Source organism: Limulus polyphemus, unplaced genomic scaffold (genome assembly GCF_000517525.1).
Source record: "Limulus polyphemus unplaced genomic scaffold, Limulus_polyphemus-2.1.2 Scaffold5, whole genome shotgun sequence".
Taxonomy (NCBI): Eukaryota; Metazoa; Arthropoda; class Merostomata; order Xiphosura; family Limulidae; genus Limulus; species Limulus polyphemus.
In genome coordinates, this window is record NW_013665615.1 from 2091778 (window position 1) to 2112008 (window position 20231).

The 20231-nt window shown below is 31.6% G+C and overlaps 1 protein-coding gene across 1 annotated transcript in view; it reads right to left on the bottom strand.

Moving 5' to 3' along the window:
- Positions 1 to 20231, bottom strand: part of LOC106473199 (rap guanine nucleotide exchange factor 4-like) — a 274940-nt gene that overhangs the window by 208346 nt on the left and 46363 nt on the right. The gene's annotated exons all lie outside the window — the stretch shown is intronic.

The window sequence follows — 20231 nt, forward strand, 5'->3', positions numbered from 1 at the left end:
AAAAAAGAAATTCTGCAAATTAATTCTATCATCTAATCTGAGAACTCTGGTAGTCTTTATTGTTAGCTACAAGCACAACTTCAAATTTCCTAATGTATTGCAGAAATTTATAATTAAAGTTACTGTCTTGCAAAATCAGAAAATCCAGTAGAATTGTGATACTTGTAAGTTAAATTAAATATCATCATTCAATTCCAGTCCAACATTCTAAAAAGATAACTATCACAAAATTTATCTGTTTTCGTTTTACTTTTACACATGCGAAAATACTTTAATAGTATGGCTTGGTTGAATTGACGAAAATACGTACAAAACATTCACAAATTAGTGATAATTTTGTTTCATAACTTCACTATTTAGGAAGGTAACTAAAAGTTTACAAATAAAAGTTAAGAAATTAGAAATATATCTTGCTTGTTTTCGAAAATTAAATTAAACCTCGTTAATTTACTACCAGCTACGCTTTATTTCAACATAATTTTATAACACGATGCTGGTTCTTTGGTGTTAATGTCATTAGTTTTGTGGTAGATACAATTCTTGATTGGCTATCACTTTTGAAATTACTGATTCTTAGAAAATCACATAACCTTTCATATACTTAAATGACTACAGATAATTTATGTTTTTATCTACTAGTAAGGGTAAAAATTTATTTATATTTTCATTATTGAACTTTAGTAGAAATATAGCATAATTTAAGAATTATAATGTACTGCTAGTATTACCATGCACTGGTTATTATTAATTATTCAAAGTAATGTAATAAGAGAATTCGCAAATGCCATTTGATTTCGCTCCATTAATATGCAAATTATTAATTCAACCAACTAGTATAATCATGCGTACTGGTAAGTTTTATCTTAGTGAGTTTCAAACTTTAAACATTTTCTCCTCTGGCTATCCAATCGATGTGTTAAAGTGTTTAGGTAGTTTGGTCATTCATCTCTTCTTTCATTACTTCTGATAGTCTTACTTAAGTTTGTCAACAAAAAATAAGATGTGGGGCTAAGTTTTAGAACTACTTTTTTTAAATTTACAATCGCCTTCATTCTGGTGAAATATGTGTAAAAATATTGGTAACACACTTACTAACTATTAACACTTTAGCTTCATTGTCATATATTTTATTTTAATCTAGTTTTATTTAACAATTTGGTGTGCTTATGTTCAAACACTTTGCTTCACTAAGATATTTAAAAAATTGCAAATAAAAATAGCCTGAAACGTTAATTTGATGGCTTAATATTATAATATTATATTCTAAGAAATGTTAGCATAGAGTTTTAAAAACCTGAAAGTTTGAATAATTAAACAACAACTATACCCATGTATTTTTATCCCTCAATTATTCTATGTGTTTTCGTTCAGGCAGTCTGTACAGTAGATGAAGATGAATTTTCATACAACTAACAAAGGTGAAAGGTGAGTTATGTAGAGGTAAAAATCATAAGATATTGCCCAAAACATCCACTCAAGCGAAATAATATTTGCAATAGAAGTTAGGCTGTATACCCCTATTTCCAGTTTATTTTTCGGCTATAAGTGTAAAAATTAAATGTTTGTCAAGGATGAATTAGCGTCATTCCTTCCTTTTAAGAAATGAATCTCATAAACATCTAGTAGTTGAAATCGAATATAATTCCCGTTGTCGTCTTATTATTTTGCCTGTATTATGTTGAATGAGAAATGCGGACTATTGAAAGGCCAACTATATATACATACACTGTACATAAGTAAGTCTCGATATTTCTTTCCAGCAGCTAACACGCTGCACCAAAACGTTAGCTTTAAACACAAATTTGTAATATGAGATCATTAAAAAAGTTACATATACAAGTTCAGAAAATATTTTAAGTGAGTTGATGTTTTCCAGAAAAATAATGCAATATGACAAACGAGAGCTGAGTATTTATTCTGTGTCAAAATGTTTGTTGCGAAGGAAATGTGGAGCGAAGAATATTTTACACGCTTGAGGACTACATTTATCTAAACTAACATGACCTTAAAACTTTCACATGGTCGAGTGTACTTCATACGAGAAGTATTAGAAAGATTGTCTTTTCCTGAACAGAGTAAGCGTGATGTGACGAGACTTTGTTCCAAGTCTAATCCGATCGTGGCAGATTGTACGTTTGAAGTAAAATGGATTAACTGGATGCCAAGCGTAACACAGAAAGAATACTTATCCACAATGTTTGACGAAATGGAGACTCGCATTTAATCTTCTATACACCCAAAGTAAAAGCCTATTGCTTTAGCTCTGTTAAAATGAGCTATTCTAGTGAAAACGAAAACCAGCCAGAAAAGCTATACATTTGTTAGCTATGAAAGATTACCATTCAAGAGATCCTACTTGAACATTTTAATATAATATTATAAACCGAATTTAAAAAACAACATTTAATTAAATGAGTAAAGATTGAAATACAAATTATTAAGTTAGTATTTTCAGCAAATACACAACACTTATTTCTGTTACTACAGTAAATAAACATGATTACTTGAAATCTGAATATATGTCTGTCCTATCCCAGCCGACCTGATGAGCCCTGATTTAGGCGAAAGGCCTCGTCTACACATGATCAGATGTAGTGTGGTTGATATATCTCCTTTGATTTCACTCAATGGTTCTTAGAATTACATTGTAGTCTCTGTAACAGTTATGGGGCGTTACTGATACCCTAACTCTAGGTCCTATTTGTCTCCCACTATTGTTGTTGTATATGTAAATCCAGACGATTGGTTTATAAGTTGATTTTCGAATGTCTAGGTTCTGATTTACTTTAATCAACCTTTAGGTTCCGATTAGTATTCGTTCTTTTACATTGCCATTTTAGTGAGATATTTATATAATTTAACTTCAATGTTCATTATAATAAAACATGTTTATTTTCTGTTACATATGTTTTGTATCATCATTTCCTTACTTAAATATTTCACTTCGTTCTTTCCAACTAAATCTTCGGTTATTTCAAGATATATAAAGGTCTTCGTCGGCTAATTAACCTTAAACAAGATTATCACATTAGTTTCAACTTTCTAACGAATGTAACTGATGAACAGATGAATAACCTCACAGTAAATGAAGTATGATTAACTTCTAAATATGACAACCTACCAAATGCGTGCAATTAGGAAATTGCTTTTATAATATCTACTTCATAAAACCTGTAAAAAATGTGTAACTCGCATCTTCATAATCAAAAAATTTAAATATGTGAACAATTATTTGTAGCATTTAAACTTGCATCATCAAAACACTACGTCTGCAGTGGAAAAAACCAAATGACGATCAGTTTCTATTTCTGAAAAATGAGTTAATGTTGGAAAAAAATATCAAATTTTGAAACTATAATAAGTTTCCATTTCTTTTTCATTAATTAGTCATTACATGTTTTCGACATTGAAAATATCCTAATGTAGTTTTTACTAATCAAGGCTACGAAACTTTAGGCCTTTTTTAAATTTCCAATAAACTCGTAATCATTAAGAAATTATGATTCTACGAAAATATATCCAATGCATGAAGTAGTGCTGTCTAATACAGAGGCTAGCGGAATTTAACTGCTGAAAAACGTAAGTTATTTAGTTGCAAAGAAAAATATGACGTGTCATACAATGAGCATGAATTAAATATATGTTCGTAAATGAAGTTACTAAGTCTTACTATAAGACATTAAAATTTCTATGACAGAATAAGTATATCGTGAAGTGAAAATTAGAAGAGTAGCATTGAGAACTTATTGGAATAATTCAACGCAATAGCTATTTCTTCCTCAATTACATAATGCAATATAAATAAGAAGGAACTCGCTTGAAAGAAAACAAAAGGTAGTTTACGTTAGAGTTTTTTATTATCTTACACAACGTGCAAATGTATTCACTACGTTCATCATATTGTTACAAGGTAGACAATATAAAATTATGATTACTGTATGCTTTGGAAATGCCCAACCTCACTCTCCATGAAACACTATCTATGTGCTATACCAGTTAGCGCATGTAGAGCACAATTTAAGTGCCCGACAGTTATATCAACAAACTAGTTGAATCTAACGCGACGTATACTTAGAAAAAACATGCTGACAGTTCGCATCATATATTTCAAATGGGAATTCCCAAAGATTGAACATTCAAGCAGTGGAATTGCTTATAAAAAAGTTGTCCTATTTAACATTAGAAAATAATAAGAGTTTAAATGTTAAAATTTTCAGCAAATTTGTTTAGAGAACCCTTCAGTTTCTTACCTCTGGAAGATAAACACGTGTGCAGCTCGATATTTCATGGTCCGCGCAAGAAACTCCGAGTACTCATATACAACTCTGAACGGTTTTCATTTTAAAAAGCCTGTTATATTCCTATAATTTATCGAAAAGAACAAATTCAACAGTTAACTAACTCTAAATTTCGAAACTGCTTGACTTACAATTAAATAAAACATGGTATTTTTATATAACTATTGAAGTATAAACAGCTTGTTGAAGGGATAGAGGTTGTATAAATTACAAAATACTAATAAAATTCTGTTTGTCCATAGCACAACATGTTCTGTATCTAAACCCAGAAAATTTTGCTTACATATATATATGTTAAAGCCAAAACAATATTCGTCTTCAGATATCATAAGGTTTTATGGGCATAAATAGAGAAAATATGATACATGTACGTAAGTACAAATGTTTTTTTGTTTCAAAACTCTAACAAATTGCAAGTTCCTTAAATTATGAGGACCAGTAAACCTTCTTATAAAAGATTTGGATCATGCTTACAGTGTGATCTACAAATCCAAAATGTAGATAGAAAATTCTACCTCTACTCAATATTAAACTATAACTTGTACGCTTAGGACATTTGGGTCACTATAAGTTTCTATTTTTGTTATTAAACACAAAGCTACACAATGGGCTATCTTTGATATGCTCACAACGAGTATTGGTACTCGATTTTTAGTGTTATAAGCATTTCGAATTACTGCTGAGACACCGAAGGGCTTCACTATAGTATTATAAGCATGACTTCTTCTAACTAGCTTAGTTGAATAAGTTGTATTACTTAGATGATTATAAAATAAGTTATATAAATGTATTTTTTTGTATTACAAACATGCATCCCCTGATGGGTCTACAGTAACTTAACGTACTTATTACGCTAAAATCTGGAGCTCGATTCCCCCCAGTAAACAAAGCTCAAATTGCTCATTGTGTAGGTTTTGCTAAAACAACAACAACAACAAAAAATGCTGTGCAACTACATGGGGGTAGAAATGAACATTTAAGTCTAAACTAAAGTCTTCTAAAAGTTTTAGTTTCAAACAGTTTTACAATAGATATATACTTTCATTTCTTTTGAAAATATCATTTTTGAGCTAAACAAAAGCTGACAATCAAAATTCAATTAAAGTCTACATGAGTCCATCCGTACGACATGGTCATACAAAACAGCAAAATATGCGTCAAAATACAATATATATAACTTGAAAATACAATAACATTTTAAAAAGATATATATATAACACATATATTACAAAATACTAAGCACTCAATTTACTATAGAAAAACAAGAAATGTAATAACAAGTAAAAGTTACTCATAGTTAAGTGTTGTACTGTATCTGCAATTAAATTCCTTACACATTAGTAGAAAAGAAAATATAATTGAAAAATAAAAAATACTTAAATTATATTAGATGTTAGTTTAGATACAAAAGTATCTCTACATAACTATCCAAAACTATTTCCTTGTATATAGAAGTTGTTTTTGCTTCTGAGTATACGTAGTCCGCTAAGTATTATAACAGGCATGACAGCCACTGAGAGTATCTTCCAGACTTGCTGAAAGCTACTTTTTCCTTCTTATAAACTGAAGCCTCAGTCGAGCTACTGTAAGCCCATTTTTAGTGGTGTGTGGCTACTTGGTGTGCTTGGACACCTGTTCTTGGTCTTTTCCTCAACTTATCATGTCTTATGTTAGGTTGTTATACACGTGCATCTGGCCCAGTCTACATTGTCGACAATTGTCATCAACAGGGTATCAGAAATATTTAATAAAGATGAGACTGGTGTTCCAATGAGGTGATATTCTTAAGTTCTCCCAAGGATTGTCGTTGATCTCACAAGTCGGCTGACTAATATGCCACATGGAAATTTTCCGTTTTGCATTTTGTGTTTTGTTTTTTATGGACGTTTTTGCGTTTTTTACCACTACTTCGCCATCTGTTGATGGATCTTCACCAAATTTGGTATGGGGGTTCATTAGATCCATGCGGGGGTAAAAATTATCAGTTTTGCGTTTTGCAGTTTTTATGGCCGTTTTTGCATTTTTAGAATTACATATAAGAGAAGCAACTTTTCATTTCCTATATCCATTTCCATTTTATTAATCATGAATTTACATGATTTCCGTCCAGGGGACGGGTACTCCAGCTAGTATGTAAATAAGTTACTAATACGAGTAATTTTTAAAAGCTCGAGGGCTTTTGAAGGTTTTCGTTATCTAAAATTGTTATACTTTAAAGCTAAACATTTGGAATTATTTCTAATAACAAAGTCTACAATAAGAAATTGCAAATCAGTGCCTTTCCATTAATGTTTAAGGCTATTGTTTGGTTTCCTAGAAATATCATCAAAATTTAGTCAGTCCTTAGGATTTTGTATTTTATCTGAATATAAAGTATTTAAGTATAAAAAAGCATAATGTTTTTCTACCAACATTGAACTACGTTATCATTTGGAATCAATTTATGAGAGTATTGTTTTAAGAGGGCGCTGGAGAGTAAACGTCGAATTGAAGCAAAGTTCTCAAAATCTTGTTTTTCATGTAAGTCCCCAAAATATTCTTCTTAATCTCTTACAAACATTCTGATTGGCATCGAATTATTTCAAGACTACAATGATTTAAATGGATTAATTTGCTTAGTTTGTGCAATACTATACTAGATTGTTGATGCTTGCCCTGTTTATAATTATAGTAGCAACCAGCGATTAGCATTCTTTATATTGAAAGTACAATTCACTCTTATATAAATTGGGAATTTGGTGTAAAAATATGCATAATAATAATTAAATAAAGTAAGATTTAGTTCACGAATAATTAGATAACATATATAAACAATAAAGGAAAGTATTTTGGCGAAGTTTTTAAAGCTGCTAATTTTATGTTTGACACCAAAACGATGATTCTTTATAAATATTCTAATTCGAATGTGATAATTAATTTGATCTTGAGAAGAGATTACGAAAAAAATATCCACTACAAATACATGTATAACGAATGCTAGAATGAATAAGGAATGAGAAATTATGATCTTGTCCTTCCTTCTTTAATTTCACTGAAAGCAGTGCTTAAGGTGCTATAAAACTCGCATACATACAGTATATGCTGTTCGATAAGGCAAAATCGAATTCATTCTACTGTTACTGTGGTATCTCTATGATGGTATACAGTGTTCGACTTGAGAACACAGTCTTTCTACTTAAATTTATAAATGTTACATTAATGTTTCCGCCATGCTAATAACTCTGAAGGAGTAAAATCTGAATGAATCATAATTTTATTTGTTCAGAATATTTTGTTTTATTGACACAACACGTATCCCATACTTAGAGAAACGATTATCTATACGAAAATAAAAGGTGTTGACCGATATACAATATGATTTTCTTGACTACAGAAGTTGCTTCAGACGGAGAGCGGATTTTCTAATTAAAAATAATAACACCATGATATACATGTTTAATCTTTGGAGGTTTCACAAACTTCATCAACAACGATCTGCAATAGCATACGTCAAGAATATATAATGTAACATAATGTTTTTTTAAATATACTGATAATACTTATTTATCCATACTTAAGTATTTACAAATACTTATTTATCCATTTTCACAAGAGTTTGAAAACTAAGTTTAAACATATCGCTTTATTTCCATGGTATAACTCTGCCTTAAATCATCGTGCAAACAATAGCGAAATTGTTGACTTAAGACCAAAGGAAGTTGCGTAATTATTTGAAATAAATTATTTTATATAGCATTTCAAAATATAAATACCTTATTCCCGAGTACCCAAACTTTACAAAATAGCATTAAAAATCAGCTCCAACATATATTAAGACATCTAAGAAGCCTCCAAGCCAACTCCTTATAGAATTCATGTCATGACTTATTTCAGTTTTTCCAAAGAACAAATACTTTTAAGGACTATTTAACCCCACTGTATAAAGGGTATCAACGACAGTTAAAACGGAAAGAAATTATCCTTCCTAGTTGTTTAATGTGATACTCTGAACAATCAGTTTACAACATTCTTTTATTGAAAGTAACATTAACTTGTCCAGGCAAGTGTTTTTACAATTTTATACCAGACTATTTCATAAGAAATCTCGAGTTAAACTTCAATGCAAAAGCTTAAATCCCATTTGCTCGAAACTATTTCTTCATGTATTTCGATTCTTAATATTTAATGGATAAAATTAGTTTTTGAAAAGAAGACAAGCTAAGAAACTGACCAATGTTTCAGAATTTCCATTACCTTTCTCATCCATTTCATATTTTAGTCAGAGCTCAATTTCGGAAATAATCAAGACCTTATAATCACATATTGAACTAATATGTTTTCAGATCTTCTTTGTGATTTAGTAACACGTTTAAAACTAAGAACATTCTGCTTATTCCTCTGTGTGGCCCCTTCCAGTGGCTCAGTGATTTTGATGCCTGTGGTGGCAAAGCGTATAAAGCCTATTGGGTAGATTTGTGTTTAACAACAAATAAACTTCTCTGCATTCATGGGTCGTCTAAAATACACTTGATACAAATGTAATCTCATATATGTGTATTTGAAACAATAAGCCAAAGAACATACAGGAGTTTCAAGTAGAACATATCAAAACTTCTAATTTATTGTGCTTCTCCCACCATCTATATCTATAGATCTTTTCCAAAAGCTAAACTTTGAATCACAAAACTACAAGCCTTCTGATCAAACGAAGTTTATCGATTTCACATGAACATATAACGATCAACAACAACCGTATATTTTTTCTGTAGTCCTCCTTGGTTTAAATGTAAGGATTTTGCCAACTATGTTGGCCTTTGCAGATATTACACTGCCCCCTAATAAAGTGGTACCAATACTAGTAGTGAAAACACTATTGTTTCTGATTGAGAAATTTTCCAGCGAATGAAACAAGTATTTTATCTGAATTTATATACAACAAACATGACTTTGATACAATTTCTACAAAGTCGTATAAGCATAACAACGTGCTGTACTGTAATGTGGTGTTGTTATGTGCAAATTGCTAGGTGGTTTAATAGGATTACATCATCAACTCCAGGGGACGTTAAAATGTATAAGACTAAGTAATTGTATTCTGTATCAGTATGATAAATAAAATATTTTATGAGATTTGTTTTGTTTCATCATATGATCTACAAACAAGATTATTATGATAGAAGAAGATTACTATCTTCTACATAACGTAAATCACTCTAACAATATCTTTAATTTTAAAAATATTTATTATTCTTCATACAGTAAGGATTTCGATATCTGATATACATAAAAAGGTATATCTAGTAAATGTGTTGTTACATTAAATCGCTTTGTAACAAAATTATGAACAAATATAGGATTTTATATCTTTATTAAATCTAAATTTGGACAATAACTTTGGCTTGAATATGCATCTATATCTGTAATATCCATCATGTTGTCCACATGCTGTCGAATAAGTTCCTTGCACAATCTTTCTTATTGAAGTCCACATTTGAGTTCTTTTTGATCAATGTTCTTATGCTGTGGCCAAAGTAGATACAAACACAGTGACTTCAAGGTTTATGACTTGGTTCCAATTTGACTATGTACAGTTGTTTTTCTGCATAGTTAGGTAGTGTATCATACCTACAAGCTTCTTACTCATACAAAAATCTTGTGAGAGTATAAAACAAATCTCCACAGTGTTCGTTGCTTCTTAGATATCAGTGATGATGTTTTTGGACTGGTCCATTTCTAAAATGGACTAAAATTCTGCATAGACGAGAACATTTATAGTATTAAGTAGAGCTTTATCAAATCGTACTTTTATTTGTAGATTTCCTTGTTTCACCACATTAAAGTGAGAATCACCATCTGATAGAAGAGGTGTAAGATCAAATACAAAGAGTGTATATCCTTCCGAATATTCGTCATATTCTATATCAATTCCTTTGTCTTGAAACTGGTTTCCTGTTCCACTAAATAATGTTTCGTAGCTTTGTACATACAGGTCAGCATCAAAATCGGGTTATAATAATTGAGCAGAATTTGTTTTTTCATGCACATTGATTGCCACGACATTGATACTATGATGTTTGAAATTATATGTGTTTTCTTCCAAGATCCATTACGTGCATCATTATTAACACATCCTATAACAAGACATGTAGGTAACTGACCTAAAAATGCATTATCAATAGATTCTTGTAAGTTTCCCCGAGGAATTGAAAATGAGTTGCACTCTATATACTTCAAAGGATATTTAGCAGCTCCTTTCTGAAAGGCTTATTGCATGCCACAGAATGACCAAGGGACTGATCTTTACTTTTCTAATGTAGATAGAAACATGTTGTAGAACAACTTTGAAATCTGATTCATCACTTGGCATAATACAAAGTGCATCTTTACCTTGTATGAGGTGTAGTTTTAAAGTAACACCATGCAGCAAGATGTCAGAATGTAAATGGACAATCATGTCAACAGGCTGACTCCCTTGGGTATTTATAAGTGTTTCGATGTAGGCCTTATAGGCATAGAGATTGTGAGATGAAGAAATGAGTTTGTCATTCAGGTGTACGTCGAATTGAGAAAATAGAGAATGAAGGATGTGCTGAATCTTTGTATTCATCTCCTGATCCTGATATAGAAAATTCGATGGGTTCACTGTCACTAACTGATGAATGAGAATAATATTTTGTCCACTGACCCTCTCCAATCACTGTTTGTGTAGGAGGAAGAGAAAATAAGTCTCGTTCTGACTTAGTACACTGAGAGGAATTTTCATGAGGTAAAAGGGACATAATTACTTGTGAAAACTATCAGGGCTCTGTGTTCTCTGTCTCTTGGTTTTAGCAATTCTGGATGCTAAGCCTTTGTGTCTCTTCCTTTTATTAGCTAGAGCAATCTGTGTGACATCTCAAGTCAACTCTTGAGCACCATCTTTTGCACATTGTTTTCCAGCATCAACAAAAGGTTTCCTTTGTATGACATCTGATGTTAAATTTATACCTAAATTATTTCCTAAAGCCAATGCTCCCTTTTTTAGAAAAGGTACGTCTGAACGAAATGGGATGATTAGAACATCTCCTAGACCGTGACCTCATTGCCATTGTCTACCTGTAGAATATGGTAATCCATTTCCAACCTGGTAATTATAATATGTGTCATAAACAACTGGGTCATTATAGTAAGGTACTCTTAATGATGGAAGTGAAGCATAATGATGACTCTCCCATATTCAAATGGTATACACCGACCCATATTATCTGTTAGATAAATCTCAATAGTATGAAATCTCTTTTTAGATTCAAATCTGTAATGAAGTTTTGTAAATGTTTTAGTAATCATGTCTCCATCCTGAATTCAACTTGAATTATTCATAACAGTGGCACATGTGTTTTATTGACAATGCTAGGTTCCACAATATCTGAGTAAATACAGAGTGACTAAAATCTTCCATGCATATTAACAGCTATACCAGGTTTTGATATTATATTATTATTCCCAAATCCGAGTAGTACAAATAATACAGGATCAAATAATATAAAGGATTCCTCTTTCACATTAGCATTTTCTCGTGAATGAATTGTAGTCAAATACAGGATATGTGTTGGATTCAAGAGCTAAAACTTCTAACTGATTTAGTTTTCTAATTAAATCTTCAGGCTCTTAATGATTATCTGGTCTAATATAAATGATTTTATTGTGACCATCAGAGCTAGGAAAAAAAGTAATCCATCCTGTACCGCCAAGTACATTACACCAATTATGTGGATATTGTAGTGAGCCCTCAAGGTTAATAGATCTCGGAAGATGTGTGATTTAATTCGTCACAGTATTGTTGGCAAAATGGTTCATACAACTTTTGCTGGGTAATGTCACATACAGTTGATCCATGTCAAATAATTGGTAATAGAATTATTCATAACATTTTATGATGGCAGCCCATTCAGATTGGTTTGAGGGATTCAGCTATTAAACTTATTAGGATATCCCTTCCATTTAAAGAAATACTGTTTGTTTTTACCCCTTCCTCATTCACGTAATATTTCTTCCACAGCATATACATCATTCGAGGACTTGATAACACGTTGTAATTCAGATTCCTAATGTTTCATCTAATTTTTTTCTGAAATAGTCTTACACTTTATACACTGGGGGATTTCTATCCAATCTCTTGTGATTTGCTAATATTTAGTCTGTGCACTCAGGCATGTATCTTTTTTAAAATTGAAGTTTAGCTTTATTAATTTCATCACCCAGTTGGAATCGAAACTTCACAAAACAAAATGTGTGTGTGTGTGTGTGGTTTGTAGAGAGTTTCCACCCCACAGTCTAATAAGTGTGCTTAACGTCTATTGGTCTCATTTTAATTCTGCAGTGATACGACTTCTTATAGACACTGACTAAATATTTTAACACCGAGATGTACTTGAATGTTCCATGATGGAGTAAAATAGTGCCACATTTTAGTTTTAAGAGAATGAGCAAAATGTTCAACTATAGAGACTTTTGTTTCATTATGCACAGAAAAGAAGTGAATGTCTCGTTCCTTTAGATAACATTGAAATAGTGTATCATTAAATTCTGTTCGAGCATTGGTTTGAAGATAACAATGCTTGCAACTTTGTTTTAAAATCTGCTTGACGGTTTACTGTCTGTAGCAGTTGTTATAATCTGACCTTTACAGCAAGCAAAGTTAAACCTTACACGACTGATAATATTAACAGGATTTAGTATTTGACAATAGGCCACGACAACAATGAAGAAACAAGTGATTATATAATTAAACATTTGTTGATTAAAAAATGAGCCCATTTAGATACAGTTCATTTGAATCTTTTAACAGTATGATCTTTCTGCTTTATACAAGACCATTTGTCTACATTTCCAACAACTTCTTGTGGGATATTCTTATAAGACAATTGTTATGCAAATTTTCTCCATCTGGTAGTATTAAAACTCCTTTGTTTCCTTAATACATCATTGATTAAATCGATTATATTACTGTTTGGGACAGATCTTCCATTAATCACTACTTCTCCTTGATCATTCCATGTTACATCTCCACTTGAATGTATTAAGTTTAATAATATATCAGCTTTATTTTTTTATTTTAGAGGTATGTTGTCAATGATATCCAAACTTTCGTGAGTCGGTGATTCTATTTTGATTTTAATAGGTTCCATGTCTTGCGATTAAAAGGTATGATGACGTTGTTGCAACTTAGCTTTATCATCTGCATATAGGGTATTATTATTATATATGACAGATTGATTATCTTTATCTATAGAGTTTAAAATTTTATAAATTAATCTTTCATAAACTTTAGGTTGGTAAAGTGAGTGTACTAGTTCTTCAGAAACGAGAATCGTTCAATTTGCATGTTCCATCTGAAAGACCAGCAACTTTACCAAAAAGCCCATCCTACCAAACCACCAAATAGTGAAAGTATTGATGCTACAAGTAAAGGTAAACAAAAACTCCTTTCTGTATTAGTAAGTTTCTTTTTTGTTTAATAGATGTTTTCTTATCAGCCAACACTCTCAATAATGACTTGTGTAGTCTAAGTTTCTACTTTTATATGTTCGTCATAAGAACATTGCCCTTTAAAACATTTAAAGAACATTCACAAATACAAGTTGTAAAATCATAGTTAGCTCAGACAACATATCTTTAATTTGTTTTCGTGTGTCTTAGTTAATGCTCAGAGCACATCCTGATGTTGTTGAACTTTATGTATCATGATGAATAAATGACAAAAAGACAGTGTAATTATTTACACGCATATTTATAAAATGATATAAAATAGATTTAGATATAACATCGGCGTTTTAACACTACAGTGATAAGTTATGTCATTATTATGAATTAGACAGTGTAGAATTTATCTATGTAGTTGAATAACTCTGGGACAACCAGTTGACTCCAAATTATTGCAGGGAATTTGAAAGAGAATTCTCAGCAGTTTGTTTTTCAAACACCCCTTGGTAAATATAGTTGTAAAGCTCTGTCTTAGCAAACTAACCACATTCCACAAATAGATGTACTCGATGATTCCATCTTCCCAGGATATTTTGTGAATATGTTTACTCACCCAGTCACATTGTCTGTAGTCTGATTCTAATAGAAATTGCTTCAAAAATGGTTGTTTAAAGAAACACTCACCTATATAACCGCTGTATAAACATTCAAATGCTACTTCTTTAATAGCATATGGCCCGTCCTTCAGATAAAATCGTTCTATATCTATCACGGCCGACATTATCACAATGTATGGACATATAACACTTGAGCACATACACTATAATCTCATCTCGTGGAAATAAAACAGCTTGTGGTTTCAAATCGAAGATTAAATATCTAAACAGATGCCGAGTTGCATCACGGTAGGCTTCTTCAAAGTATTTGACACATATCAGAAACATTTGTCTCATGAAACATTCAGCTAAGACTGGTCTCTCATATTCTTAAACAAAATTATGTATAGAGAGAGTTTATACTAATGTTACGCATTTCTCTACCCTGATGAAATAAATTCTGTACAATACAAAATACAAATAAATTCAAATGGTGACTTTCACGTGTAAAAAAATTAGGAACTCCCTTATTTTCTCCACTTTCACATATAAGGTCGTCAATTATAAAAAAGACTTGGTTTTTCGGGTTGTACCTAATCACGAAAGTTTTCAGGCAAACCTTTGACAAAATGGATGTTAGGAATCACTTGCATTAAGTTAGCATACAACTGTTGAAATTCACAATAGAACCATATAATGTTTTTTTTTAGTAGGGTAAATAATACCACGATAATTTGGTAACATATTACTCACAAATGTGGTTTTACCACTTCCAGTTGGATGGCAATAATCTTAACAATGTCGTCAAAGAAAGTGATCTTGGTGTACTAATTGATCAGTCTTTAAAGCCATTCAAGCAGTGTGCTGTTGGTAATATTAGGGCAAATAGGATTTTAAGTTCTATCTACAGAAATATTGAATACAAGTCTAAAGAAGTTATTATTTCATTGTATAGGTCACTGGCTAGGCCACATTTCGAATATTGTGTTCAGTCTTGGGATCCTTACCTTAGGAAAAACATTGAATTATTAGAAAGGTTCAGAGAAGAGTTACTATAATGGTGCCTGAGATGGAGGGGTTATCACATGAGCAGAAGTTGAAATCTGTCAAATTGTTTTCTCTTGACAAAAGAAGAGTTAAAAGGGATCTGATTGAATTGTTTTTGTTAAGATTGTAAATGGAAATGTAAGTGTTAATGCATCATCTTTATTCATACTTAACAGTGAGAATAGTAGGACTAGGTGACACAAGTATAAATTTTGGCGGTGTAGGTATCATCTTCAGCTAAGACAGTTTTATTTTTCTAACAGAGTGGTTGGCCTTTGGAATAGGTTGCCTTCAGATGTTGTGGATACAGTAAAGTTAAATGAGTATAGAGAAAGCTTGATAAGTGTATATGAATGACAAGTGCTGGCTTGAAGATTTGTATCAATGTATTTTGTATGATTAAATTCGTGTTCCCAGATTGAAACAGATTATATCCCTGAGCTTCTTCTTTATGTTACATGTCCAATATACATTTTCTAACACACCACATGTATCTATTTTGAACAACATTCATTGTGTCAGGATCATAACATAAACGACGTCTGTGATAGAGACACCCATAAAATTTATATATCGTATTATACTCCTTACAGAAGTCGTCAACACTATAATTTATAATTTTAACCTCGCCAACATTAAGGGCATGTTGGATATTAACACTTTCAGACTGTTGCATGTAGGCTAGGTACAAGTACTATAGATTTTGGTGAAATAAACTGGCTTCTGTATATGGCCATGCATACAGAAGCAACAGTCGTGTACCTGAAGGGGTCAATACCACAGGTAGTAAGAAACTCATTTCTGAACTGTAGACAGCACCAATGGAGTATGTCAACAACTGATTGACAGTATCTAATGAGATGAACTAAATAAAATATGTGTTTCAACAAACTTTACTAAAGTTTACATTTTGCATTTTATCATCATATACACACACATTTGGAGAATTATGCATCTTTCAATTTTTAATAAAATACAGCTATAGGTATAATATCTTTTAATAAAATATACGTCAAGAGAGGATGAATCTTAACTGTACATCTCATCTTCAAAATCAAAGATGTACCCTTCCTCTTGGCACTGCCAGAAACTTCTCTCTTACAGGTGGTACCATTGTGCTGGGTGAATAGAAACTCATATCGGGTATAGGGCTTCGATACTTTGGTTTAACCTTGTAGTAAACAGATGAGGAAAATAACCTTTCTGTTAAACCAAACTTGGTTAAACTAAATGTTTTAGGGAATGATGTCAATGACATGGGGATAAAGTAAAACTATCGATCTCCCTAAGTTTAAGAGGTTTGACAGTTATGATCATTATCTTTCTGCCATTAACAACAACGTTGGGTTTCATTCCTTGATGGATAAGATAATTTAAAATGAAACGACCATTAAATCCTTTCATGTTATGAGCTATAGCTGTGTAATTCTTATTTTCTCAGAAAATAATAACTCACAAAACTCAGCGCATGCATATTATTCTTTGAATACAGTTTCTTTACCACAGTGACTCACTTCATAAGTTTCTATGTCTTGGCCACTCTCAAAATCAAAAAATAAATATTTTTAGATGAGTTTTGACTTTTATTGATTGCAGGATATGTAAAGGCTACAACAATCTGTTTACATTCTGCACAGTGAGTTTTGCCACATCTGTGAAATGCATAATAACGTTTTATCCTGTTGATGATAATGAAACATAGTTTACATTGAAAAAATTGTCAGACGATGACACTGTGTGTTTTCCGTCATTAGTTTTGGGTCTGTTGTGACAATCTATTGATTTACAAAATATGTTACAATCAGCACAATCAAGGGTTTGAACATTTATACAGTCGTTATTGTAACAAAGGTTACAATAGCTCACACAATGTTGGATATACAAGACTGTTTAGTGTAAGAGTTATTATTTAGTTCATTTAGTGATATTTAATGATTATTTAATTTTCATAATAAGAGTGTTAAAATTAATTATTTTAAAAGCAATAGTTAAGACAAACTTCAATATGCAGCTCGATATGAGTCATATGTTGTGTATGCAGTTTAATTGTTGTACTAGGCTTTAGTAATATTGTTGATGTCATCTTTCTCGAAACTTCCAAGTTTTTCTAGTTATGTGTAATATTGTTGTTACTAGAGGGCTAGAGATGGGCTTGTGACAAGAAAAGATAATTATTTAAAGCTTTATATACAACTGTGATAAACATTAGTGTAACAAAGATTTGTATATACGTTTGACTTGTTCTGAATATATTATTTTAAAACAAGTGGATTGTGTGCTATCCATTTATTGTTGACATTTGTCGCTAACAAGTCACAGACACCTACTGTAAAAAAATCCCAGCTCGTATATACAAACCCTGACACACAATAATGTTTTTTGTTTAAGTGTATAAACCTCTTGTCACAATCAGAACAGTAATACTGGACACCAAGAAAACACTTCATTGTACTATAACATTGAAATGGTTGTCATGAGACCAGAGGAATTTTTTTTTCTAGATATGAAGACACAAGGTGTATTTGAACTTCTAGGTGATGCTCAAATATTGTTATATCTTCTACTCCACAAGGACCAAATCGAGCACTACATGAGTGGAGTTCACTAGCCATGTGTGTAAGTAGTGGTCTTCATAAATTACTAAAATATTTATAAATAGGAAGTTCTCTGAGACATGCCAAACCTAAAATAATAGCCTTGGCACAGCAGAGATTATTGTCGCTATTCTTCATTGTTAACACTGACCATTTTTTCAGACAATCAGTTTTAATATTAGCGACCTTATGCCCATTGTTACCTACAGGCGTTTGTAAAGTTGTGACCTCAATTTTAAACAAATCATCTAATGTTAACCCTTTTTTACTCTGATCAACCTATTCAATTTTTGACAGGACCATGTTGGGTGAAACACAACCCTGTCTTTTAAACAGATACTAATAGGTTTATCTAATTGTGTAGAGAATATACTGACTCTGACTTTGTCTTTGGATTTTAAATGTTGCGTCGTCTATTCCAGTATCTTCTGAATATTCTAATTAAATGAAATTAGAACATTTGTGAGAAGCTGCCCAAAGGAGACTTCTTTGAATAGAACATTAAACATTGTAGACATGGCATTATATTTGTAACATATATCGACAAAGGTTTGGTTATATTAAACACCTCAACTATGGGACGTTTACTAGATGTCTCTTAAGGAAAAGAAAATAACATAAATGTAGAATTACTAATTCGAATACACCAAACTAATATAGTTATTTGTTAATATTATTCGACATACACTTACCCCAGCATCACAATCATTAAACAAACGTTTCATCCCTCAGGAACTCTGGCTGTTGTTCATAGTCTTTCACGTTCAGTAGATGGCTTGAATCATACTGCATTTCAAACCACTTATATGCTATGTGTAATTGCTTTCTGGCATACTTTATAAATCACATGGCATTTTATATTTTAAGGTTATACTTACATAACCATTCTTTTTCACTCTATAATTGGATAAGATTGTTTCATTGCCATCTTATACAGGCGTTTTTTGTAATTCTCTAACATATCCTAGGTGTATTTTTTCAAGCTGTACTACATACAATGATGGTCGTTTGGAAACTCTTAAGTTGAATATATTAGGTGTGATGTAATGAAACTTTATAAGACATCTGTCATTTTTAGATCATACCTACACAACTGTTCCTTTTAAAACCATGTCTACAATTATCATCTATTATTGTGTCATGTGCCTATACAGGAAACTGACAAGGTCATGTCCTAAGACATAGTTTCTGCCCTGTACTTACATGCAATGGAGGTCGTTTCGAATACCTTAAATTATATATATATATGTTGGACAGTTGTGTAACTATGACCTAAAATCGAAAATGTCGTATTCCATAAAGCCTAATCTTATTGTATTAAATGAGGTATAAAAAACCCTTTAAATCTACCTGGTATCATTATACCTACAAACAGTCCAAAAGAGAGCTTCGAATATCTACTACATTATGGAAAACACAAAAGTAAGATTAATCCTTGTTAAAAATTCTGTTCCATGCACTGTTATATCTATTGTTTTATATATATCTCAGTCTTATTGATATCCAATAACTATATATTAATTACAGCTAAGACATGTTTCATATTCATTACTGTTTTGTGTCACAGGTTTGTAGTAAACTTTCCCACTCATTCACTCGTGGTGCAACAATGTGAGTCTTTATCATATCTCTTCAGGAGAGATGAACCATCTAAAAAATCTTATGCATATCCATTGGGAAATTACAAGTATATTGCAACTGTTTTATTTAATGATGATGTGAAAATAAACATTCATCACTAATGAAGTGGGACATTATACCCCAACATTTACACATGTTGAATGACAAGAATTTACACAACTGTTACCATCAGTGACTAGGGCCATACATTTGAAATACAGTGAAGACTTTGGTATAGATCATCATAAATGTAGAATTAGTACTTCATGTGATGAGTCAAAAATGTGTATATTGCGTTTGCAACCCAATATGATATTAACAATTATATATCAAGTTTTATAACTTTAAAAAGTCTGAATGAGATTGGTTATGTTAACAGGTCCATTTTATTGACTTGTATCTAAATCTAATAAAACAAATGTAATCAGAAACTACATCTAATATCATCAATGGTAACTTAAAAAAATTATTGTTCGAAGTATACACTGTACCCTTTGTCATACAAAAGCTTAGAAAGGAGAATTGCTGGGCGTGTGAAGTCGATGATCCCAGTCAAGCTGCTCATACATGCATGATGTTGGATCATGATGAAGGTATCTGGCTATATCTGAGGTCTGCTTTGACTCAAGTGGATA